Here is a 27860-nt window from a genome sequence, read left to right as displayed (position 1 = left end):
TAATTTGGAAAGGGTATGACTGGGGGTTCCCATGAAGTCAAGGTCAAAATTGCAGTGCTACAGATTTTGGAAGTACTTAGATCCAGCACTAAAGATCATGGAACCACAGTCTCATTGACAGTTCTTCAGTTCTTTGGAAATATGGAAATGTTGGTGAAGGAAACTAAACAGAACACAGATATCTTTGTGTTCCAAGAAAAAAAAAAAGTTTTAACAGTCTGATTTTTGATTTTTTAAAAAGAATGACTAAGTTCACATATACAACATATTATATGTATATTCATAATATATATTCACACATAAAACATATGCAGACAAACCTGCACACCTTCACTTGCTCATCATTGCTAACAGAGATATCTTTAAACAACATATCTGACATCTGGACTTGGGCCAATGGAATTCACCTGATATATAAATAATACACTTTCCAAGACTAAACAAAATGTAAAAAGTGTTCCTCACTTCCTGAAAAGAAGGCACAGGAAACTTTTAAGTCTGTGGCAATGTTGTTCTTTAGTTCCCAATATGTAATTAAATTAACTGAATTGTTAAATGTATAATGTACTAGGGAAGTATACCTAGACAGAATATTTTAACAAGTTAATTAGATGTATGATAGGAAAGTGCTACATACATTTGTTCTGTAGGAATATATTATTCAAAACTATGCAAAAGCTGAATGGGTCGATTTTAATATGGCATTTGAAATTCATTCTTTTCAAAAGAGCAAAATTATGATACTCTCCAATAGATGAAAAGGAAAGTAATGTGAAAAAGAGCATTAAAAGTTGGGAACGTAAGTAAGTCAGTGATATTCAAGTACCTATGGATAAACCTTTAAGGCCTGTTTGGTACCAGACCAAATAAAATATCCAGACCTTAAAATTCTTGCTTTATGGCAATTCTTTTCTTTCCACAGCAGTGTCTCCCACTCCTTCCTATACCATCTTGCCTTTCTTGTTCTCATTGAACTTAAGCAGAGCAAACAGCATCGAAGACCTTGAGCAAGAGGTAACTGCCTAGATGTGGCACAGACACAGTCAAAGGAGGTTCTGTAAGTTCCCTAAGCAGAAAATGAGAGAGGTGTGCTGACAATATACTCTTGAGAATTCTATGGGTCCTCTCAACACAGTTTTGGAACTCAAAAACACTTTTAAGTACTTTTAACTTGTATGGGTAAAAATAGTAACTCTCTGGACCAGACTCAATCTGTTTTCAATAAGAGAATGGCTATTTGAGAACAAATCTGCCTTCATGGTTGGGTTCCCCAAGTCATAGGGATCCTTTACCTGGACAGGTAGAAAGCATTGAGGGGTAAAAATCTGCTAATTTTGAGTAAATTTTTATCAGAAGCTGAGAAGTGGAAAAATTAGTCTATGTGTCCTTGTTCCTGATGTTTTCTGTGCAATTCAAAGCAGTGTAGGCCTCTAAAACAATCCTTTGACAGAATTCTAATAAAGCCTCTGGTCTTTGCAGAACACATTGGAAAAGATTATTTAAAGGTTGGATTAGTATGAACACCCAGTCTCAAATTACGCAACCTGTTACCATGTGTTCTCTCCCATATCTGTACCACAAGAGCCTATAAAGTAGCAAGTTCAAATTCAGGCCTGTGTGCCAAAGTAAAATTTTCACCTTGCAAAAAAATATACAACTTCCACTGTCACTTTCATGCTATGGCATGTTGGGAAGGTAGTAATGTGCTCTAACAGGCACTCCTTGACAATGCTACATGCTTTGTCTTTATCCAAAGAGCATTGAGAAAATGTGGCATTCTTTTCCGCCCCTGGAAAACATAATAAAATGTCAGAGAACTTACTCTCCATCTGATCCTCCTAATATCAGTAACCTGCTGGTTTGACATCATAAGACAGGGACCTCTGTCAAAGAGATAACCGTATCCTCAGTATGAGAAGTGCAGCCTGCAAGTCAGCACAATGTCTATGGTGCAGAGGCGAGCAGAGCCAGGCAAACGCAATGCTTAGGCATGGACACTAAAAGCTGCAATGCTGCACGGAGCAGGTGGGCTCCATGGACCTTAAAAGTAAGAAGGAAGGGGCTAACAGAAGATTTTTGGGAAGGGATTTTTTTGTCTTTTTTGTGGTGGTGGAGGTGGTGGTTTGGTTTTGATCTGGTTTTATGTTAGGTTTACTATTTTTTGTTTATTTGCCCTCCTTTAAGGCAACTGGACAACTCAGAGAAAGATGCAGCCTTGGAAGTATGTATGAAGAGTGAAAAAGGAGCAGATAAAGAATAAGCTTCTGCCTCAGGTAGAAAGGGTGTTGGTGCCCTGGGGAGAGAAGAAATGTAAACAAAAGGCACAGTTGTGCAAAGCCTTGGAACTGAAACAAGCATGAAACAAGTATCTTTGATGCCTCAGGTAAATGAAAACCAGTACAAGTTCTTAGTGAAATAATGCCTTGCTCATGCTGGCCCTGTCTTACAGTCATACAATCATACCTAGATAGACACTGTGCCCTTTTGCTTCCGGGAAGCCCATTATCATATATGGAATTATCTATATAATGAGCACCCATATATAAAAGTAAAGGCTCACTCACAAATTCTATGTTAGAGAACTCTGCTCATTACTAACTAAGCAAGCGTGGGTGGGCTTGACAGCTAGAAGGAGGACAAAGTTTTTCACATTGTGTTATATCACAAAAAAGGAGCATAGCTCTTCAAAATTGCTATCTATAGTTCTTAGCAACAGAATCCTTTTGGAAAATATACCAACAAAACTACAAGCCACTTAAATATTACCTTTAAGCAGTTTATTGTCTGGTATGAATTCTGCTTTTTTGTTGTTGGCTGCTTGAATGATGGGTCCTTCAAACAGCTAATGCAATGATTATTCAGTGTTTTCTATGTAACTGTAGTTAAAGCTTAAAAAACTATAATTCCTTTCATGCTCATGTTCTTAACTGTAATTTTAATTTTCAGGGGAAGCTGAAAATAACCTTCAGAAAATGTCACAAAGAATTGCCCCCTTCCTAAACTCATCAGTGGATCCCACACCTTTTTTTGGAAATAACACTACATCCTACAGTTAGAAAGCCGTCATTTACTCTAAATCTGGCTTATTCCAATCCATTCAGGTAACTCAAGTGCCACTCATGCAATTTTGAAAAAAAAATTAATTTGATTTTATTTCAGTAGAACAAATGACAGTCATAAAAAACCCAAAAAGTCTAAGCTAAGTAATTACTTGCAAAATTCAACAGACCTACTGTACAGTAATAAATGGGCTAAAGACAAATAAAACATTGTTGTATGGGGAATAGTTAAGGAAATAAGCTTCCATACTTGAAAACAATCTGAGTAAGAAGAAGAAAAAAATGTATTTTATATTCTACAGTAAAGTGATTTTTAAGGTCATGGGGTTTTTTAGAACTATAAATAAAATGTTGTAATCTTGTATTTATTTGATTATGTTGCTTCAAGGCATAATGTGGTTTTCAATTCTTTGTACATGTAAATGTACATCCTTCATGTACATTTAAATCTGAATTCACTGCATTTAATCCTAGATTAGTAAATAACCTGATTATTATGTCTTAAGCTACAATAAAAATTACAAATAATTTTTATGGGGAAGTATATTCCCAAAGAATTTAAAGAAAAATAACTCATAATTGCTAAATGATGTCACTAGTACTGAATAATATGAAAGTGGAATACATTTCCCAGTTTTCTGTGCACTGCACTTGTAATTGTAGGCTTGAATCAGAGGCAAAAGATAAATTTCTTTCAATCTTCAAAAACATGACAAAGAAAGAGATTGTTGACTGCCAGAGACTGCTGATATTTTCCTAGTAACCTAATTTCTGACTGAAAAAAACATAGCCTGTAGCACTGATTTGTGCAAAATATTTTGTATCTCTATTTCTGCTACATAATAATCAGGAATAAAACCATTTATATTACACACTATTGCAGAAGACTACTTACTACGGTGCTTTTAGGAATATAAAAAAGATGACATCTAGTTAGGTCAATTAATCACTTACATTTGATGTTGGATATTTATAATGACAAGTAATTTGAAACGTTACCTTGTATTATAAACAGAAACCCTTCAAACAAGAAAGTCATAGCTATCTGTTTTTCTTCAATATGTGGCTGGGGCAATACCTGAGTTTATGAAGATCCACATTTTAAAAAACCTGAACCAAGGGTTGCCAATACTTGTAATTCACATATCACCATCAGTTCCAGTCATTGCATTCAGAATTTAGCAATTTTTTTTCTCATCTAAAACTTGCTTATCTATAACTTTGCATAGAATAATAAAGGCAGGAATTTTAAAATGTCACACATGAACCAGAATTGCTTAATCAATATTTAGAACTACCTGAAATTTGGGCCATAATTGTCAGGGTCTGTCATGGGTTGACATTAGACAAAATGCCAATGCACCCATGAGGGTATATTTTACCTAATGAACTGCTGTGAGATGTGGTCAAGAACAGAGCAGAGCAGGCCTAATACTTGAAGCAGACAGACAATTTATTACACTACATAACAATGGACAATAGAAAAGGAAAGAAAAACCCAACCACCCAAAAGCAGAAGAGAAAACCTCCCAAAACACTGCTTCTCCTCCCCCCAATTCCATTCCATACATGCTCACTCAGTTGACTCCAGCACATTACCTTCATCTACTTGCTTAATCCCTCAACAACCCTGGGTTCCTAATCCAAATCATCATCCTTTAAAATTCAGACAATCCACATTCCATCCAGGACGAGAGGAGTCTCTCTCGCACCACAGACCACCCCCCCCCACAGGAAACACAGGTCCACCATCCCGTGTTCCCACGTCACCCAATGGCACCGCCTCGAAGAGTCTGCCAGGGTGACACCCTCCTTTCCATGTCCAGCACTCTCACTGCTGTCCATGGACCTGCACTGCAACAGGGCTCTTTTTAAGGATGTTTTGGCCAAGTACCAAAAACCAGCCATCTTCTCATTTTGGGACTCAGGTCCCCCCCATTTACCCCTGGGGCCGGGGGCTCCAAGAAGCAGGCCAGAACGTCTCTGGGTTTGAGCCAAAAACATCCACCCAAACACAGTCTTATTTATAGTCAGGAGGGTCCAGGGTCCGTCTGTGGCTATCATTATGCAAGAAAAGTCCAGCCTCATAAGCCACTCCTCTTCATTCCGGCAATCGAAGGGGCTTCTTTCCATCTCACATTACCCTCTCGGTCCCAGGCTGTCCTCTCTCTTCTAAAACCACCAACTATGAGAATACAGCGTCCAGGGATAACTCTCTTCTGCCTTAGAAAGAGTTAAAAGCTTTATCTCCCACCACCAAGGTCAGGCACAGGCGATCGCAGGCACTGCAGGTCGCACAAGCAGCTCCAACTCGGCACCTTCTCTCTGTGGGGGGAGGAGAGAGAGACGGGACCGGGGGGGGGGAAGGGGGGGGGAACGGGATGGGACAGGGAGGGGGACGGAAGGCACCTCCAAAGTTCTCCCTCCACCCCTCCATTCTAGATGGAAGCTGGACCAGCTCCACTCCAGCTCCCTCTGTTCCCCACCCCGAGGCCCACCTTGCTCAGCCAGGCCCACCTTGCTCCCCTCCCCCACCCGGCCTAGCCAGGCCCGGGCAGGGGAGAGGAGAAGACGCTCCCTCTCCGAAAGCAGAGCAGGAAAGAGAGGAGTCCTGCTGGGAAATCCGGCTTTTAACCCCTCGTGTCCTCAGAGGCGTGTCCACCCTCTTAGTGGCCAACAAAGGTGCCAATACTCAGATCTAAAGACTGATTGGTTTGACCACTACTTCCAAAAAAAACTCACTTCCCTTCAAACCACGACAGGGTCTAAGGACCAGAGCTGTTAAACTATTAGTCCAAGTACTTCCCATCAAAAGTCATTAAAGCTTTGCCATTCTGGCTTCCAAATAAAGGCAACATTGGTTCATAATAATCAATATCAATCTTTGGAGGAAGATTCACATACTCATTTATTCCACATACCAATATTAAATTTTGTTAATTATTTTTGCCAGAATGACATGCTAACTCTATTTTAAAAGATGTTATACAAAAGAATCTATCTATCCTCTTTGTATCTTCGTATGGGCCGCTAAGGTTTCTGATTTACAAATTCAGAATGACAAATTTTCAAAATTTACAAAATTACAATTTTTGTTCTACAAATGGCCAACTTGACAAAATAATTCTTGCCAAAATTATTGAACATTTTGTTTCCATTCCAGCATAGAGGAGAAACATTGGGAAACCTTGAAAGCAGCCACAAATTTATATTTACATCTAAGAGGGAGATATCCTGTCAGTGCAGAACTTTTTGGAAGCTGCTTTTTTAGAGCCATTAATTCTTAATGTTTGTAAGCTATACTACACATTCATTCAAATAGGTAGGTCCCCAAGGAACAAAAAATGCATTTTAGTTACATTTTGCTTGTCCATGTCATATTTTGAACTAGTACAACTATGAGTCTCTGGAAGAGAAGTTTGCTAAGATGTGTATGTTTGTTGAAGGATTTCATTTATTAAGATATTAACAAAAATTAAGTATTTTCACTTTTGGGAAAAAATCTTTAAGAGCTCAGTAATTGAGAACTCTGTGTAAACTCCAGGATTATCAGAAATACAAACTTGTCAGTGGCTGTTATTTCTGAAAAAATTGAGGAAACATTCCATGGGCAGAGCATATACTTGCCACTCTACCAAAATGAACAAACTTTGAGAAAGACACATAAACCTCAGACGAGTTGTGTAAAAATTTGTAAAAGAATAATACAAACTTTGAGAAAGACACATAAACCTCAGACAAGTTGTGTAAAAATTTGTAAAAGAATAATAACCTGTGACTCGAAGGTTGATAAGGAAGAACAAGAGAGACACCAATTACAGTCTTTTGCAATTAAACTCTACTTTGAGAAGAAACAAAAGAGAAAAAAAAAATCCCTAAGGAGTCCAAAACGGGTCATCAGCTCAGTTACATGTATGAACTGTGACGTAGAAGGAACTTGTTAGAAACAAATGTTAGGTGGTTCTGACGTGACTCAAAAGGTGGGAACTGTAAACCTAGTTATAGACTAAAGGGTGGGATGAAGCTTCTCTGACTGTTTTGATAAGGATATTCTAAAACCTCCAGGGAAATAAAGCTAATTGTAGTCCATACTTTGTCATACATACACAAAACAGTGCAATGCTATGAAAGCAAATGAGTTTACAGACATGAAAAATAAGATGGAATGAATACAGGTAAAATTTTCAATAACACACTAAATGTAAGATGTAGGGAAATAATGATGTTTCTAGTATAAACCTGTGGACATACAGGTAAGTTAGGAAAAAGATTCCACAGAACATCTGGATTTCCTTTGTGAGGGGCATTAAATTAGCTTGCTTTCTTGTATAAGGAAAGTCTCTTGGTTCCCAGATTCTTGGACATTGCTGGAAATTATAAGATAAACTTCAGCCAAAGGCAGTGAAGGAATGTTGTCTTTGATAACAAAATAACCTGAGGTTGATCAAGACCTCAGCAAGGCATAATTAGTGAATTTTGCCTGAAATTCAGAACTACAGTGAGACATGGGCGTTTAAGAAGGGAACAACAAACAGGAAACATAAATGTCACAGTCAAACTATTAGGCCTTTATGCACAGCCATATAGTCAGATTGCCTGTGCACGTCAGCCAAAATTCAGTTTCTTCTAAATGCTTAATCTTTACCAAAAGTTAAATTTGAGATTATTCAGGAAGCCTGATTTTGCTTTTTCAAATCATTACAAAAGTATCAAATTCAGTGGAATTCTCTTAAAGCTGTTGCAAATAAAAAACTTATTGCAGTCTTGGGAGTCACTTTGGGATCCAGAAAAGCTAGAGACAATTACATTGTCTTAGAATATCTGCTTTTGTAATGAGCAGTCCTGGCAATACACAAACCTGCAGAAAAACTCAGGACAGGTTTGTGGAGAAGGATCCCATGTTTCTACATTTTGCCTTTGACCCTTTTTACTCTTGATATCCTCTCTGAAACAATGTCTCCTGCTAATTATTGCTAGTTATTTATCAGTGCTTAGTTCTGAAGGCAGATTTGAATTAAAATTTCTTTGTCCAGCAGGAAGTTTCAAAGTCAACCCTGCCATCATTTTCTGGGAAGTGTTTCTCTGCACAGGGAGGGCCTGAAAATTACCATCCACTGCACTCACCTTAACGTTGGACTGTACAAAATTATTTCATGTCTCTTTATAGATGAAATCAATCTTGCACTTTCTGTTTCATAGAATACCAATATTTAGAAACTGTCTTCTGAGTTCAAATTTGACTATTTCTTGCAAAGCGAGGCTTTGGGGAAAACAAACAAACAAAAAACCCCACAAAAACAAAACAAAACAAAAGAATAATTTGCAATGTTTCCATTTAGAAAATATCTTTAACATACAAAAATGCAATTTTCATTTCTATTAATGTGTTGATTATATATCCTGTGTGTTAAGCTGTAGCATATTACAATTGTAAAGCAGTATGTTTTAATATTCAATTGATTCTATTTATTTTATAGTACTTTTACTTTGGAAAAGGGTAAGAACTTTGTCTACATAATATTAAAATATCTTGCTTATTTTACTAAATGAGATTTTTTTGTTATTCGTGTTGTAATTGAACAGTTCTACATGTATAATTTAAACTAAAAATAATAGGCACAAGGCTTCTTATATCATTATACGTTATCACTATGTAAACGCAGGAGAAAAATAAAGTCAAAGTAAAATCCATTTTGCAGCACAGTATCATAGAAAAAGTGATTTAACATTTTTTCCAAAATGTACATGTGTCATCAAAATAGTTGTGAATGCCCTTTGAAAAATATCTTTTCTAAAGGTCCTGGCAGGTAGAAAATTTTCATAAATATTTTCTAACCACCTCCACTTGCTGACATTTGTAGCTTTTCAGCATTCCAGTTTTCCACACCAAGTGTAAAACAGAAAGATTTGTGTCTTTTTAAAAGGAGGATAAATTTAATATGGCTGACACTGTAGTTTACTGACATTGCTTATTGTCAAGGAAATTTTTGTGCTTGTAGTCAAACTCATGGTTTTGTGCATGGTTGTTTTGTAAGTACATGTCGTTTGCTTGTTTGTTTATTGTGTTCTTTTTTGAATAATAGAGATACTCTTTTTAATAGAGGGAAAATATTGACTACATTGCAAATAGGAAGCCAATTTTTGGGAACAGTATGCTGAATTTTCAATTTAAATTATTAATTTAATTTAGTATTTATTTTAAATTCTGGTTTGTTTGAGAAACCCATAATAAAAAAAAAATCAAGATGGGAATTTCAGTGAAACTGAAAGGAGATTTTTGATGGCCTGCAATGTGGATTTCTCCTAGGTCTCTGGGTCTTTGGGTGAAACAAATGAACCATATAAGACCAGCAGTGCCAAGAGAACCCTAAATCATGCTGAATGCCCCCATGGACAGTGCCAATGCCTGAGGAAAGGCCGAATTCCCATTGCAAACTGAGGGAAACCTTTCAGCAGAAATTCAGAAGACTTGGGAAAGAGTCTGAACTGCAACTAATGGGTTGTAATTAGTTATTTTGCTGTCATAGTTTTAACTCCATCAACCAAGTCCCATGCAGCTGCCAACTCACTACCCCACCAACAGGATGGAGGAGAGAATTGAAAGACTAATATCTAGAAAACCGGTTTATTGACATAAAGACAGTTTAATAGCTAAAGCAAAAGTCACACATGCAAACAGAGCAAATAAAGGAATTCCTCTACATCTTCCCATGGGCAGCCACTTCAGCCATCTCCAAAAAGAGCAGGGCTCCATCATACGGAATAGTGCCACCAGTCCAAACATCCTTCTCTTCCTCCTTTCTTCCCCCAGAAGAAGGGATCCCATTAGGGTCCTCTGGTACTTTTTACCTGGTACTGTTTTAATAGGGACATTTTAATTTATCCACGGGATAGGCAAAACTTCTATTTCTCCTACAGTTAAACCTGAATAATTAAGCACCTGAATAGGGCAAGTCTGTGCCTTTGAGAAAGAAAAATTATACTGTGTTTCTAGAGTTTAGGGTTTTGCTGAGTAAGTATATTACTGAACATGATGTCACATGGACTGGAATATACCTTTGGTCATTCAAGATCACCCGTCCCACATTTGTCTCCTCCCAGCCTGCTATGCACCTCCAGCTTCTTCATCAGCATGGCAGTACAAAAAGCAGAAAATGCCTTGGCTCTTTGCAAGCTACTCAGCAAAACCAAAAATGTTTCTATATTATGAACATTGTATTCAGCACAAATCCACAACATAGGCCCATACTAGACATTCTGAAAAACAGTAATTTCACCCCAGCCAAGACCAGCACACTAGGAAAAAAATTGTTTCATCTTTTTATGGAAATGGTTGTAGAAAATCTGCTATTGCATTGTAGTGGCAATCTAAGCCTGAAAGCTGCTGGTGAAGGGCATGGAGATGGTATCAGGGTTTGAATAACTCCTGCAAGTGGTCCATTCTGCCTGATCTGATGCTCCTGTACAAGGCAGGCATTGCACTACAGCTGCAGCTCTGGCACCCTGACCTTTTTCTAACCACACTGTGCTCCTGGAAGCATGATTGAGTTCTGAGGGATAGTCATCTTGGAATTTGGATATTACAGTTTTAATAGTGAGGTTTCTTTAAGAAGAAAAAGATAATAGCCTTTTTCTTTCTTTCTTTTCTTCTCCTTTCTCCCTCATTCAATAATGCTTTCTCAAAATCAAATAATACATTCAATTAGTTAAAGTTGCAGAAATGGTGTAGGTCTATTCAATCTTCTAACTTTATGGTTGTCATGGTTATGGAGACAAGAGGTGGAGTTTCTATCAGCATTTAATTCCATACTGCCCACATCGTGGCAGGGATGTGGTTTCAGCAGGATGAAGTAGGGGATTGGAAGCTGAAAGGACTTCAACTTTTTTGTCTTCTATAGGACTTGAATTATTAAAACAATTTTGCTTCAATAGCTGATTTATAAAGGCATCCTTCTGAGAAAAGTCCCCAATCAGCTCTGCTTTAAAGATCTGTGAAGACTAAGAAACAATCAGCTTACCAACAATTGGAATGAAAACTCAAAATTGCTAGAGTTCAGTGGAGATATAAAGATTTCACTCCAGATTTTTCTCAGTTGTTCTACATAGTTTGCACTCCTTCAACTTGCCGAAAAAACTCCACCAGTGAGTGAGTACAGAGTCTAATGGAAAAAGTGTCATCCAGTATGAAGCAGAGGATGAGATCTGATCCACGAGGTCCTCTAGAAGAAGCTTGTTACAGTAATTATAATCCTAAAATGCATTGTCTTTTCAGGTTGTTTTTTTTTAAGAAAAAAACATGTGTATGTGTGTGTATGTATATATATATGTATGTATATGTATATATATTTGTATGTATACACATATACACACACATACACATATGCATACACATGGATACATTTATGCATATACATTTATGTGACCATGTGTATATGTGTGTATAGATATATAAAAAACACTACAAAGGAAGCACTGAAAGTATGTTGGTCACCAACTCCTTTGACTATGGCCCAAAAATCCAAGTCAGAGAGCTTTAAGCTGGGTACCAGGGCTTCATTTGCTGGCATGTGGTTATGCACTGTCTCCTGTCAATCTTTGGGAGTTGGTCAGTACTCCATGGGCAATATCACAAGACTCTCCTTCATACTCCCCCTTTGCTGAAGCCAAGTAGAAAGGCTCGTAGAACCAGTAGCAGTAGTGACCCTCAGCAAGTATCTGCCACAGACAGGAACTCTAGAAACACAATATAGCTTTTCTTTCTCAAAGGCACAGACTTGCACTATTCAGGTGCTTAATTATTCAGGTTTAACTGTAGGAGAAATAGAAGTTTCACCTATCCCCTGGATAAATTAAAATGTCCCTGTATTAGGACCAGGTAAAAAGTACTTTAATGAATAATCCACACTGTTTGCTTTTGGGAAAGTGTTAGAAGTCACATTGTCTTGGGTAATGTAACCAAAAATAAGTGTCTTCTATTTCATCTGTAGAAAGCAGTTGGGAGATTTTTTCTTTTTTTTTCTCTTTATCTCTTGTAACTCCAGGCAGGGGGGAGGGTGGATGCCTTCTGTTAATAGGCCATCTGTTAAAACCAGGCGGGGCAGTGTTTCTTACCTCTTTCACCACTGTCCACCCTCTGGGGGGGATATCTTTGGTTAATGGGCCATTAAGGCTCACTAATGAGGCTCACTAATTGTGAGATGCTCTACCCAGTGGGGAGGAGCCAACTATTCCCTACCTAGATAAAAATGGCAACACCAGGACCCCAGACATCCTCTTTTCCACTGGATTCTCAGAGGAAGACCAGACTCATCTCACCACCACTGAACCCATCCACAGGATCATCTCTGTTCCAACAGAAACACGTCTGTCACACCAGGAAGACTTATTTGGACTGCTTCCAACACCCTGGACAACAGGGTGTCAGGTCGTATTCCTGACTCCGTCAGGGTTTTCTAGGACTTTTGTTTGTCTGCTTGCTTGGGTTTTTTTTCTTACTACATTTGCATTTTTAATATTCCTAGTAAATAACTGTTATTCCTATTCCCATATTTTTTGCCTGAAAGCTCCTAATTGCAAAATTGTAATAATTTGGAGGGAGGGGTTTTTACATTCTCCATTCCAACGGAAATTCCAGTTTTTCCCTGAGAGATACCTGTCTTTCCAAACCAAGACACACATGTAAAAATATTTCCTCATTAAATTTTTTTGAGGGATATTAGATTAAAAACACCTCTTGTATAGCCTTGTGCACAGAAACTTTTTGTTGCTGTAAATAAAGTGATATTAAAAAAAGTCCACAGAATCAGGGAATCATTAAGGTTGAAAAATACCTCTTAGGGCTTAAAGTCCAACTGTTAACATAGCACTGCCTAGTCTACTTCTTAACCTTGTGCCTTGATGCCATAGGCATTCATTGTTTTAGCATTTCCAGGGATGGTGATTCCACCACTCCCTGGGCAACTTGTTTTGATACCTGACCTCCGTTTGAACTTCAGTACCTTCAAGTTCAAAGCAAAAATTATATATTAGTTAAAATTGATTATAACATTTCCTGCAATTATTCCAGGCTCTTCACATATCTTGTGTCAATGCACTTCCTTCACAACAGTTTTGCTATTCCAGTATTGCTGTATCCTCAGTGATGACTGCCAGTTTTGTCTAACTATGGAGTCTACCTATAAGACTGAAAGTATCTATTGGGCAAAACTGATTCCTGGCGAAGGGTCGCTTTACCATCTATCATCCAGCAGCTTCTCAATTCAGGAGAGGCCTATTATCTGCCAGGTTTAAAAGGGTTGTTAAATTTTTATTTCTAGTTACTAATCATCTTAAGTTTCTGCTAGATTTCAGTGAAATATTCTTGTTTAATCAGAGATATACTAAAGACATGGCATGTTGGAAAAAATGCACCCAAGACTCCCAAGAAGATTTATTTGGACAACTATAATGCAGGTTCAAATTTTCTGTAACAAGATACATGGGACAATTTATTTAAAACAGAAAGGAATGCATAGTTATGGAAATTCAGAGAGAATCTTTTATGCCATTGTTGTTTTGTCTATACAGAAAATATTTTACTTCAATGGCAGTTGTCAGATATCTCAGGCCTTATATTTAATGGCATCTTGTCACTGCTTCAGTAGGAAAATTCAATATTTTATAATGGCCATTAATCCAAGAAAAATAGGTTTTCTTTGAATTTGAGTATTCTTTCTCAGCTTTTGCATTCCAAGTGTTTCAACTCAGGAATCAGTAAATGAAATTTACTAAAAATAAAAACTGTGATTGGTAAAAGTTCATTGTGATTAGTGAACATTATGTGATTTGGCCCCAGCTGCCGCTAAAATTCCCTGATCATCTATTGCCTAGTATTAAAATTGGATAGAATGCAAAAGTAGGGAACAAAATCTGGATATTTTGAAAAACTGAACTTTTTCTTTTTCTACGGAAGTGATAGAAGGCCTGTATGATTTACTACTGCTAGCAAATCTAAGCTACACAGCAGCTTGCACAAATAACATCCAGTGGCTGCTGGTGATGTCAGAAGAGATGCTTTATGGATACCTCTGTGCAAGAGACTAAGCTGGTGTCATGGGTTGTCACTGGCCAGATGTTAATGCACCCATGAGTATATGTTTTTCTTAGTAACTACTGTGGGATGTGATCAGGAACAGAGCAGAGCAGACTCAAGACTTGAAAACAGAAGACAAAAACTTTATTACATTACATAAGAACAGAAACAGGAAAGAAAAAAACCAACACCCTAAACATACACACAAAAGAAAAACAGAAATTAAAACTTCCCAGAGCATTTCTTCTCCTCCCCCCCCAATTTTCACCCCTTACACGTTACCCTCCATGGACCAAAACCTTGGGTTTAAAATCAGACAATCACCACTCAAAAACTAATCTTCAATTCAGCAAGGGAGAGAGGAGTCTTTCTCACACCACAGACTGCTCCTCAGAAAAACACAGGTCCACCCTTTATGTGCATTTGTGTCACCTGTGGCACCACCTGGCTGCCATGCTGACACTCTCTTCTCCATGTCCAGTGCTCTCACCACTGTCCATGGGCCAAAGGTGCATACAGGGCTCTTTTTAAGGATGCTTGCATGCTGGGCTCTCCTCATTTGTCCCCTGGGGCCGAGGGTTTCTTCTCTGAGGGCAGAGGGCACCACTACACCCTCCTCTTCTCCTCTCTGTTCACTTCACTGCAGCAAGTCAAGCTAGGCTACATCTACCCCAAAATGCAGTTCATGTTCAAAAGAGTCTCAAGTTCAGTCTATGGCTAACATTATGCAAGAAAAGTCTAGCCCTAAAAGCCACTCTTCTTCATCCCTGCCCATCTGAGATTCTTTTCATCTTTCTTTTATCATCTCAGTCTCAAGCTGTTTCTCTCTTCTGAAGCCACTAGCTATGAGAGTTAATGCCTGGGGAAAGTTTCTTTCTGCCTCAGAAAGAGTTACAGTTCTTGGCTCCTGGCAGGGGGCTGCAGGCTCAGGCACTCCCTGCCTGGGCAGCTCTCACTAGCAGCTGGGCATCTTCTTCCGGGGAGGGGGGGGTGGGCAGGGGAGGCAGGGAGGGGAGAAGGGAGAAGGAAGACACCTCCACAGTTTTCCACCCCTCCATCCTGGATGGGGCCAGCTCTGCTTCCCCGCCCCGGGGCTCTAGCTCACCTCAGCTCGGCTGCGTGGTTCCCCTCCCCCACTCAGCCTTGAAAGGGAGGTGTTGCCCTGCTGAAGCCCGAATCCAAAAGAGGAGGTCTCTCCGGGAGTTCCTGCTTTTAACCCCTTGTGTCCTCGGAGGTGTCTCCAACCCCTCAGTGGCTACTCCAAGTGCCAGCATAAAACTTGACTGCTGATTGGTTTGCCCACAACTCCCTGAAAAATTCACCTTCCCCTCAAACCGAGACAGATGGCTAAACTGGTGATTAGTGTGGCAAAGGCAGTTGATGCTGCAGGTATGTATCTGCACAGATTCAAATTTAGTTGCCTAACATGAGAGGTGGGAGCCTGTAGGACGTATATTGGCTGTAAGCTACCAAAAATATTTTTTATTTATTTTTCATTTCTTTTTCCAGTATTAGCTGGACATGAGTTTAACTTCTGGGAATCATTTTGGCTCAGTGTTGAGAGGGCAAAATAACTTCAAAGAAACTTTTGTGGATTTTCTTTATAACCACTCCCTGGTCATAAACCTTCAGATGGAGATGCTTGCAGACCCGAAGCACTGCTCGCTCTATGATCCTCATAGCTGGTTCCTGGTCTATAGGCCAGCAAATGGTTTACCTTGTAAGGGTGTTCTCTTGTGAGAATATACCCCTGACAAGTGAATTTAGAAAGGACTTCAGTACAGATCAGCCCGCAAATGTGACATTAATTTGGGGACAGAAGAATGGGTAAGAAGTTCCTGGAGGATGGGGACCAGGAATATACAGGAATGATACTCTGAGACAAGCTGAATGAAATGGGGAAGAATATGCTATGATAAGAAAAACGAAGGAGTTTGAAAGGCAAATATGTTCACCAGGTGGTCAGAAGAAACTGTGGGAAGATATGAAGGCTTTTTTTAATAATTTTTTGCTAGCTGCTCCCTTACCACTTCTTTCCAAAAATCAGACCTTTATATGCAGTGTCAGCAAGGAAGCTTGAAACAGGGACAATCACTTCAAAAAGAGCGCAGCAACTCAAAGTATCTGAGATACTTTGCAGCAGTGAGTCTGCAGGCAGGTCTCAAACAGGACAGTATAAGAAGACTGTAACAAGAAGGATATGAGGGTCACAGCACTGTTGATTGAGTCATTGCTTCTGTACAACACTCTGGAGTGTCCTAACCATGTGTGTGCTTGGTGCAATCCTGAGACGAGAAGTAAAATAGATAGAGCACTGTTCCATTTTCTTTGGAAGCTCCTCTGCTTTGCAAAAATAAGGTGACTTGGGTCAGTGAGATGTCTGGTGATGGAGGAGTCTATAACCCTTAATGTACTTTAAATGAAACAGACATTGAATAAAATACTTGAGCATTACTTGGAGCGGGGACTGCAATCTGAGATTCCCTCTTACCAGGTGAGTCCTGGAAACCACATAACTGAGATCTTGCCCACTCCAGGCTGAGGATTCTGAGTTGCCTCTCTACCTCAGTCTTCAGTATTTCTTACTGGCTTAGTATCAGTGGCTCAAAATTCTGATTCCTCCTGCAGACTCCTAGGAAATGTTGGCCCTCATTCTAAGATGTCTAATTCAGCTGCTGCAGTATGGCAAACAGGTTTAACACAGACTGCTGTACTTCCACTCAAGGGGCTTAGGTGCCTGACTATAATAAGTGCTCAGAATCTAGTCCTGTGACTATAATAGGACACTGTTGGAAAATGAACAAACTGCCTGCGCTTGGGAGAAGAATGTCCCCATGCTTTTCCAGTATATCAAATGAATATTCATTTGATCATTAAACTCAAAATGCAATGACTTCTCAAGAAGTACAGTACATGGTGCTAGACCAAAGGCAGTTCTGGTCCCAAGGTATTATTAAAGTTTCAACATTTTGGTGCCTACTGATTTCTTTAATACGATTCTTAGAACTATTACTCAGTCCATGTTAACTGGCAGATGCCCAATGGCAATATATAAAGTACATATTTTGCCACAGTTTCTGAACTGGGTAATTGATGGATTAAAAGAGCTCATATGAAATGAAGATCAGTTTGCTCTTAACCTCCCCTTCTAGGCTTGCATCTATTATTGGTGAAAAAGAACAAACCTGTAACCCTTTCAGTATTTGTGATATCTTTGACAAGCATTGTCACTATTAGGTTTTTTAAATTTTTTTTTATTTGGAAGCTCCTAAACCTGAAGAAAATCAGAAACATTTATTCAGTATTAGTAAAGAGAGGGAGTGGATTACTAGGGACCCAACTTCTGAGATGTACTATGTACTGTTTCTATTGTGCTAGGAGGAAAAAAATACCACCTGCTTCATACTGCCAGGTGCAACAAGAAAGGATTTTCCATTGGCGTAAGCAGAGAAAGCACAATCCTTTCAAAATCAATGGCAAGTCTCTCACTTACTTCATATTATAATATGTAGCAGGATTTTTTGTACCAATGCTTTCCTGAAAACTGCCTCTTCAAATATGACTAAGAAACAAACTTGTGGGTATTTTGAGTTACATTAAACACAGGAAGCTTTTACCATTTTTTTCCTTTGGAACATTTTCATTAGCATATCGCCTGAAAAGAGACTCACAAGCCTTTTTTTACCATCTTATAAGAGTAAATTTCTGCCTGAGTTTTAAAAGATCATTTTAATGCTTTCTTGAAGTGCAAAGTAAACCAAGTCTCAAACCTGGGATTCCACGTGAATTCAACTAGAGCTTCAAAACAAAACAGGCACAATTTTCTGATCCATACTGTTGCTTTCCAGCAACAGACAAAGGCTCTGAAATTTCCACTCTGTGGACAGTATTTGTGTATACGTAATGTATTCTGTCAGAACAGGATGGTCAACTCTAACCACAGAAAAATTGTGAGTCAGCCTCTTTCTTCACAATCTGTAGGGTTAGAGTGACTAAAAAAAATGTTTCTTTAATTTGCCTTTTTTAATGTTGACCTTTTGAATGTTATATTTTACACTTAATCTCTTTAGCTACAATGACAAGACCTATTAGTTTTTAAACAGAATCTGACATTTTCACATAATAGGATGAGTTCATGCAATGAAGTGTAAGAAAAAGCAACATATATCACAAGAATGTTATCACAACAGTTGGCATGCTTCTGAGCTGTCCACAGCTCTTGCTGATTTGATCCCCCTGAACACAGCCTCTTTATATAATATATATATACAAAGAGATTATAATTGTTTATTTTTTGTTTTTTTCTAGGATAAGCCAGTGTAAGTACCCCAGTGAACCTTATTTAATTAACCCTATCACTCCATGTGTAAAGAAGCTTTAGAATCTGACAGATATCAAGCCAGTATTCAGAGGCGTTCCTCATTTTTTTGTCCCACAGAATGATGCCTGGATTCAGATGAGAAGTAACATTTCTGTTTCAAATCCTTCTGAAAAATCTCCATTTCCTTCCTGGTATTTGGATAATGAACAAAACCTTTGGCAGTCTGCCAGGTTAACTGCTTGCCTCATAACAGCCAGGCTGAATGGGAGCCCTGAGAACAGGCTGTCTCCTCATGAGGGTGGAAAAGCCCAAATTTCACAAGAATCTCTTCTTTTAATTGCAGTATGTAACCCAAATAATCAGTCTTTTCTCTGAAAAAATCCCCTCACCCACCCTACTTCCTCCAAGCTGGAGAAGATCCAAGAAGACTCCCTCCAACCTTCTATGTGGCCTTTATGGGGGGAAAAAAGATCCCTATTGCTGAGAGGTCGTTGGGTAATTCAAACAGTTCTTCATGACTGAATATTTAGGTTTCATTTCCTATTGCTGATACTAAGTTCCTAGGCCTTGCCTGAAAACATTCTTGCAAAATTTAACGCATTTGAATGTTGTTGGTAAACACTATAGTTTTTAAGAAAAATTCTGCCGAAATTATTTTTGAATTATGATACCCTCTTCAACTGAGCAAGTAAGCAAATTCTAACTGAAGTGTCATGCAAAATTCAAATGGGAATGGGAGCTGTATATTTTTTAGACAGCTGATAAGTGAAAAATTGGTAGTATTATGGTTGCTATTAGTAACTTAAATAAGCCTCAGTAATCTGTTAATGTTCTTCCTAGAGTATCCTAGATCTTGTTTTGTAAAGAAAAGTCCTGCAGGTGAGGGCAGAAATTTTGACATACTATTCTGTGTCTGAACCTCACTGCTTAGTCATTCTTAGAGGTATATATAACTTCCTTAACTTGCCGTACAGCTTAGTACCTCAGAAGCTATAACTTCTGTCCATATTCAGTCTGCTCATATTATTCCTTGGTAATCGTCTGTAATACCCCCAGAGCAAATGCATATAAAGAAATGGTAAGAATTATGGAACAGCTTTACTCCAAAGGATATGGAGCTGTCAGGATATAGATTCTTAAATTCTGTGACTACATGCCTCAATAAGATGTTTGCTACTTCCTCTTTAGGTATTGAGTACTATACACAAGTGTTGGGAATAAGCACATTGTCTGTGGTCAATGGGCACAACACAGGAAACAGGAAGGCCCTTGTGTTTGTACTATACTTAGAGCCAAGAGCTAGTTTCCGCACTAAAGACAGGAAATGTTGAGCAATAAGAGTCTTGCTCCAAAAATTACATTGAAAACTAAATGTTGTAATCCTCCCTTTAAATTATACAGGAAAGGATTTAGGCAAACAGCAAGTGAAACAGTGAATAGCAAATTAACTAGGAAATAATTTCTATCAGGAAAATAGAAAAGTCATTATGGTTTTGTGTTTCCCACACAAAACCTTCTCAGGTGAGGCCTATCAAGTATTTCTGTATTGTGTACTCCAAAGCTATAATTCTTGACTTTCCATTCTGGTAAATCTCCCAAATTTACCAGTCTTACCAAAGATTTACGAAAAGATGGTCAGACTAAGCATGCTTACTTTAAAAAAGCACAATGTTCAAGATCCAATAGGCTAGTTTTTGGCCAATGAGTCAACACAATTGAATTATTTTTAAAGCTTTTTACACAATGTACACTACACAAAGGACTAGGTAACATTTTTGTTATTTTGGAATACTTTAATTATAAATTACAAGTCAGGCAATGTTGTTTCCACCTTAGAGTGGAGAGAGGACAGCATGCTATTTAATCAGAAGCGAAAGGATTCATAAAAGTCCACTGAATTATATTCACATAACTATTTAAGCGCTTAAAGATATAATAGACTTGACCCTCTAAATGAGCTTAGGAAAAGCTGCTATACTCTAGTAATGAAACTCAGTTTAGTGTTTTATTTGAGAATATTACTTTAATTTAGAACGCCAGTTGGCTCCAGACCACCACATACATCAAAGGGGATTGAAAACACTTGTAATTATTATTTAATGGCATTACAATATTCTCTGGTAACATAACATGTCAGAAATGAGAAAAAAAACACAAGCACAATGGAGAAGAAGAAATAGAAAAAGAAAGTAAGAAGAAACAAAGTTAAGAACAACTAGGAACTTAAAAATTAATTGCTTATTCACACTCAGTAAGTGGGATTGTGACAATAAAGATGGTATTCTTCTGACCAAATGTAGAAAACAGCACTGAGTATGGTAAATGATGAATTACCTTTCCTTTATAATCACTGGAGAAAAAGATACACTTCCAGTAAGCAATATATATCTTACAAAAGAAGACAACTGAAATAGGTCAAATACAGCTTTTTCCAGTGTGTCACTTTGTGTCTAACTTTTAAATTATTTATGGTGAATACACCATATTCATAATTGTTAAATCATGTGAGAAGCCTAGCTGTAAAGACCAAAATAAACAGTAATATGTGATTGTTACCTAAAGAATGTAGTATCTCTGTATTTCTGTGCAAAAGTCTCAATAACAGTGGTGGGGAAAGGCAGGATTTGAAACTACACATTCATATTCTACCCTATTGACCATATAAAGAGAATCTGTCTTACTTTTCTGGAAGAACTGTGTAAATTATGGGGAAAAATAAGGTAGAGAAACTTGAAATTTTAAGTAGTTTATTGACAAGATTCTTCTGCACCGTTGTGTTATGCCCTGTCTCATTTTCCTAAGAAAAACAAGGGGACTAAATACATTACTTACACCTTTCCAGTGCGGCCAAATCTGTCATTCTGAATACAATTCAATTTAATACCAAGCATGCAACTCACATTTGTAATCCATTCCGCAGTCAAGTATTGTAAAATATATCAAAGCAAGGTGCAAAATATCTTCTCTTGGGAAAACCTTCTGTTCAAGATTTGAGAGTAATCAAGCATAATATTTATATCATATTGACAATATTCTCTAAGCTCGATGTGAGTTTTGGTGTGGTAAGAAGAGATTAGAATTCAGAAGATACTGAGAAAAGAGAAAAGCATTTATCTGGCTTTAAAAAATTGATATAAGCTTGCATTTGAAGTTGAGCAAATGTTCTAAGGAGTCTTGGTGATATGAAAAGTAATGAAGGTATATTAATCATATTAATATCTCTGTATTTCTTTTGAATGTAAGTTGTCAAGTCATCTTTTCTCTGTATTCTTTGCTCTTTTTCTGTAAAGGAAACTTCCTCTCTTTGGGATAAGGTGGGCAATATTGCACACAAAGTTTAATAAGTGAGTATATCATTATTGCAACACAGTGGTCTCTTTCCTGAGTGGTAATTAAGCAATATAGAGGCAACTGTTGGGACTATATACGTAGGATTATGACCCTCTTTTAGATTTATCACCATCAGGTTGTACTTGCCATTCCATTGACTGGTCATTCATTCTTGTCAGATAGTTCTTGATCAGTTTATTTGACAAGTCTGAATAAACTGCATGACTTGAAAAATTTGTCATCTCACTACTTCAGATTCTGTATGCAGAATTCAAGTATCTGGGTCTCAGCAGTGATTCTTGGGGTATATTTGGGATAACTTTTCACTTCAAAATCAGATATTTTTAATACCATCTTTTATTTCCTTATTTTTCCTTTGTAATTCCACGAAAAAGAGTCTTTCTGTGGTGATTTGGCTCATTTCAAGTGTGTTTAGAGAAGGACCTTTCCAAAAGCTTTGGAAATCCAAGTACAAGTCTTTTAGCAGGGTGCTTTAACTTGTTAGAAAATTATTTTGTGAAACTTTCAGGTCTTGTTTTCATAAGACACAAATTAAAACTGAAAGAAAAGCTATTTTTTATTCTGTAATTTTGTGGAAAGTGATTGTATAGGATCATTCAGCTTGCCTTCAAGAAATTTTTTTAAAAAAGGAACTAAAACCAAAATGGGTAAATTTTAAACCAAAATAGAATGGTAACAGTAGAAATTTTGAAGAAAATGAAACTCTTAAAGTTACTGGTCCATAAATAAACTGGAAGAAAGCAGCAAGACTGATTAAGTAACTGTGGAAAAGACTGTAATAAGGCATCAGGGGGAGAATCATACAAATCCTGCAAACATAGGACCATTCTATATACTAGGCACTAGAGAATACACACTTGAGACAAACCTTGTAAATCGGAAAAGCATTACTTAGGCTTTTACTTAATAGGAAACCAAGTTTCCATCGTGCAGTCCTCAAGGACCTACTTGTCCCTTAAACCAGGATATGTGTATGCCGTCCAGATGATATATGCATCTGCTTGAGAGCTAAAAATTAATTCTAACTAGGAGCTCCTATTTCTCCATTCAGAATGACAGCCTCTTGGGCAGACATTTATGTGAGTTGATAACATTACAAAACTCATTAGAATGAAATGGAACAGTTCCTTATAGTGGGTGCTGCAGTGCTCATTTGGCTTTATTGCTGAAATAGACTGGTTTGTGGGATGCCAAGTCTCAGATCAAAACTAGGTGGTAGAGCTTGGGACTGAGCATAATGGAAGCAATAGTTTGAAGGCAACAACAGACTGCCTCACAGATCAGCCTCCTTATCTGGTAATATCTGCCTGGTACTATTTACTCAGATTTATAAATCCTAAAGTCTTTCAAGATCTTCAGATTCTTCTGTAGAGCAAAAAATCATGAAAGTGTGTTGCCTAGGGAGATGATTCAGTGGTAGACCTGGAAGTATTTGATTAATGGTTGTACTCAATCTTTAAGCCTTTTCCAACCTTAATGATGTTTCTATGTTTCTTGATATTTTCTTTTTGTTACCTCAAGTTTATACTTCTTCTGTCTGGTCTACAATTAAAGATACCATGGAATCATTTGGTTAATTAAAACTCTGCAGTCTATTTCTAGATAGGTAGGCAGAAGTTTAAAACTTTTTTCTTATAAAAGTCTAAAAGTTTAGAATATGGGAAAATTTGACCTTGTCTTTTTATTTAGGCAATATAAATATGCCTGCATCTGGCAGAAAATCTATGGTTAAGAAGCCCACAGACTCTAAGTGACAGGAGTCTAGTTGCAAAGAATGATCTGGTTTTTGCAAGTCACCTCATGTTGAATATTTTGAATCTGGAGGCATGCAGAAAGATTCCTCCTTTTCCAGCAAACACTTTAGCAAACACATAAGTGGTTTGCAGAAATCCTTTCAATTAGACTGGTTTTCAGCTGTGATGACTTTGAATGGTGAGCCATCACTTTATGTTTAAAATTTTGATAGGATTTTAAATTTTAGTGGAAAATTTCTTGCAGTGCTGCTTACTGTACTCTAAAGTGAATTTTTTGTAAAGTAGAAGTGTAGGAAAAAGGATAGAGAGAATGATCTGAAAATTATTCTGAGGTGTAAAGAACCTCAGATGCTGTATAATATGCAACTAAGGACTAGGACTGCCTAGGACTCCTCAGGACTGTCAAAGAAAGTACTAATGCTTGATGAAAGAGGTGATTTAAGTGGTGATTTTTCATAATTTCATGTAACATTTTCCTGAAGAAGTGAGATGCACCTGTAAAAATGCACAAGTGATATTTAACATCATATTCCTCACACTATTTATGATAGAAAGAGTTTCTCTTTCCTGTTCCAAATGGAAATTGGACAAGGTGGCAAGCATACAAATAAGTCTTCATGGATGCAATGAACTTAATGTGAATTTTTAGTCCTGTGACCTAAAACTAGAAGCAGTTCCTAGAAGATGGTGGATCACCACAAATTTCTCCTTTTTATAAGTTAATTAAACTACCAGAAATCATCATATTATTATGGCCAAAGATTTTCAGCATCCACAGTCAGCTGCAGCATCCTACTGCCATCATGTGTTCAGCTCTCTCAAGCCATGGTCACACAATCATTTTGAAAACAGCTGGAGCGGTTTCAAATATTTTTGCCTTTCAGCTATTATTTACTGCATTGTGGCTGGAGCTTTCAGTCCCTGGCAGAAACTAGCAGAAGAGGAGAAACTGAACTTCTACCTGCAGTGTCACTGGTGTGCCTTAGTAAGCTCAAAGGATGTTACACTGGTCTGTATTACAAGGGTCTGATAAATTACGGCTCAAGCAAGCAGAGGCTCAAACTAAAGCTCCTGGTAATTTGGGAATTATTAGTATATATTAAACAGAGTAGACTCTGGATTTTAGATGTTGTTCAGGAAAAAATCCTGTGGGAAACATAAGATTCATATTTGTAACTGGTGACTAGTCTCCAAACATTCTAGTGTTTGAAGACAACGTCTTGCACTCGGTTATTTTCCTTTTCCTCCCTCCACTCTTTTGAAACTACACCAACATTCACCTGCAGTTAAAGTAGCTCCTAAAACTACTCCTCAAATGAGCTGCAGCTTCATCAATCCAGAAATCACTGTATTCAAATATCCCAGGAGAACTTTCATCACTACTTGGGAGTATGTTCATGTGAAAAGAAATGCAAATAAACATATTTTGAGTCTGAAAAAACTATGTTGTCATGTTATTTTTATATGTTGCAAGGTTTCAGTTTGACTATACTTTTTTCTGGAAACCACAAGAAAAGGCATCCTTACTTCTGCACCTTGAGTCCTTACAATCAAAAGCCACCAGTCATCCACATTTCACCCTCTAAGCTGTCCAGCTGAGTTGCTAGAAAAAAAGAGTGACTACTAAGGCAAATTCTCTGTCTAAATCTACTGTAATTTACCTTTTTGATGCAATACTGTTTCCATCTCTATCTCAATGGAATAGAGCAGAAGAAGTTATTATATTTTGGATTGTCACTGCTTTCTACCTAGAAGAGAATCCCTACTGTTTTGGGAGTGTACTGCTTCTGGAGCATCCTCAGGTGCAAAATGCCTCATGTCATCTTTGCACTACAACCACGGCATAAATTGACAAAGAAAAGATGAAGAATAGAAAACTTACCAAAATTAATGTGGTGCAACACACACTAGTGGTATACCTTGGCCACATTCCTGAAATCTGACATTGTTCTGCATGACATCTTTGTCTCTGCACTGCAGAGACAGAATTGATGGAACACTGGAGGACACTGATTGATGGAACACCCATTGAGTAAGGAATTGGCTGGATGATCACACTTAAGAGTTGTGGTCCATGACTTGATGTTATCCAGAGGGACCTTGACAGGTTTGAGTGGTGGGTCTGTGCCAATCTTATGAAGTTCAGCAAGGTCAAGTATAAGGTCCTGCATCTGAGTCAGGGCAATCCCAAGCATAAATGCAGGAAATATATTAAGAGAAGCTCTGAGAAGAAAGCCTTCAGGGTGTTGATTCAGCGGGAACTCAACCTGAGCTGGCAATGTGCACTGGCAGCCCAGAAAGCCAAACATAATCTGGGCTGGATCAAAAACAGCATGGCCAGTGGGTTGAAGGAGGTGATTCTCCCACCCTGGTCTTCTTTTGTGAGACCCTATCTGGAGTACTGTGTCCAACTCTGTGGTCCTCAATATAAGAAGGATGTGGTTCTGCTGGAACAGATCAGGAGGAGGGCCATGAAGTTGATCAAGGGACTGGAGCACCTCTCCCATGAAGACAGGCTGAGACATTTGTGTTTAGCCTGGAGAAGAGATGGCTCCACAGAAGACTTCACGGCATCCTTCAACCTAAAGGGAATCTTACAAGAAAGCTGGGGAGGAGCTAGGGAATTAGATAAGATATAACACTATGATAATGATGAGACACTGGCACCCAGGCTGTCCAGAGAAGCTGTGAATGCCCCTGAATCCCTGAAAATGTTCCTAGCCAGGTGGACAGTGCTTTGAGCAACCTGGTGTGGTAGAAGGTGTCCCTGCCCATGGCAGGGCAATTGGAACTGAATGTTTTTTAAGATCCCTTCCAACCCAAACAATTTTATGATTCTATGAAATTGTATGGGAACCACAAATAACTCACAAATAGTTAAGAGCGTCCTTTAAAGCCACCAGATGATTAGCAAGCTACAGTTAGTACATTGCTGAACATATGTTCTAGTTATGTAAAACAAGACAATCTCTCTTTCAATTTATTAGTGCCTGAAAGTAGAGTTGTATGTAGAAGAGGAGCAAATAAACTTCAGTAAACATGCAAAATCAAGGAAACATACAATTTATCTTTTCTGACATTATAAGCTAGTAATGAAAGCAAACAAATCACAAGAGTATGATTTTTTCCCTTAACTTCCAAGTTTGGAAACATCTCTAATTTTTTAAGTTAAAAAAAAAAAGGTAAAATAAGAGAAAACAAATATAGAGTTTGAGTGGAAATGCCATACATGTGAAAGTGTCCACTAAGCATATTTTTTATTTTTTATTTTTCTTCTGTTTTCTTTTAAGTAAAATACTTATGAAATAATTATAAACCAAAGCCTGTGAACTAGACAATTTGCTTTTGCCTTCTTGCTGTCATTGCCAATAGTTTATTCTTTGAAGGTCTAACCTCAGGTGCCAGTCTTAGCCTGTTAATGCTAGGCTACATCCTCTTGAACCATTTCCAACAACAAAATCCCACAAAACAGTTTTTGGGATTTTTTTTAAGATTCAAGTTTCATCTGGAGCTTAGAGTCAAAGGAATTTGGAAAGAATTAAATTTTTGTTTTGTTTTGTTTTTACCCAGCTCAGCATGATCCTTCCTATTTATGTAACCATTTAGGGTTGGAACCCTGTTTTATAGCGCTTACAGAAACTAATTGCATTTGGATTTATTTTAAACTTTTTATTTTGCACAAATGAATATTTATTTCTACCTTTATCCTAAAAGAAAATAACCTTTTTGCCATTTTCAAAGTGATGGAATCAGTTACTCTGGATGAATACCTAATTTCCTAACAATGGTTTGAATCACTGACAATTTCATGATGAAGTGAACTAAACAAGTTACTAAAAAATACAGAATTTTGAAAATGTTGCACAAGATTTTTTCACTCCAAAGCATACTTTTGATAGAGAGCTAGACTTCTTTTCCTGCCATACATAAAGAAATATGTATGCAAACAAGAATGGACACTCATATGCAGTCATGCAAAGAAAGGACTCATGGACTCAGATACAGTTTTTATTTTAGTTGCTGTTAAAGTATTTTATTAAAGTATTCAAGTTTCACTAGCTTCCTAAGGTTCCCCTAAATTCCTTGCAGTACATTTGTTTTGTCTTGCAAGGAGCTTAAGTCACAATAAATGAGAACTGTCATCTTTACACAGATTTTTCTTCCCTGTCTTATATATTTCCATCTCAGGATCTGCCTTTTCCAGAAATACTCCCTTACTTCAAACTACGAATGTGAGATGAACAATTTCCAAAATTTACGTTAAAAGATGAGGGATAGAACAACGGATATTAGGGCCAAAATCA

The 27860-nt window shown here is 37.8% G+C and overlaps 1 long non-coding RNA gene across 1 annotated transcript; it reads right to left on the bottom strand.

Annotated features, from left to right (window-relative positions):
- Positions 1-4494: 4494 nt before the first annotated feature.
- On the bottom strand, positions 4495-5814 carry LOC134562735 (uncharacterized). Its single transcript, XR_010083247.1, has 2 exons — positions 5558-5814; positions 4495-5282 (listed from the first exon to the last, which is right to left on the bottom strand). It is a non-coding gene; the product is annotated as an uncharacterized LOC134562735 (long non-coding RNA).
- Positions 5815-27860: the final 22046 nt, after the last annotated feature.

Source organism: Prinia subflava, chromosome 1 (genome assembly GCF_021018805.1).
Source record: "Prinia subflava isolate CZ2003 ecotype Zambia chromosome 1, Cam_Psub_1.2, whole genome shotgun sequence".
Lineage (NCBI taxonomy): Eukaryota > Metazoa > Chordata > Aves > Passeriformes > Cisticolidae > Prinia > Prinia subflava.
This window is presented reverse-complemented; position numbering and strand designations above follow the sequence as displayed.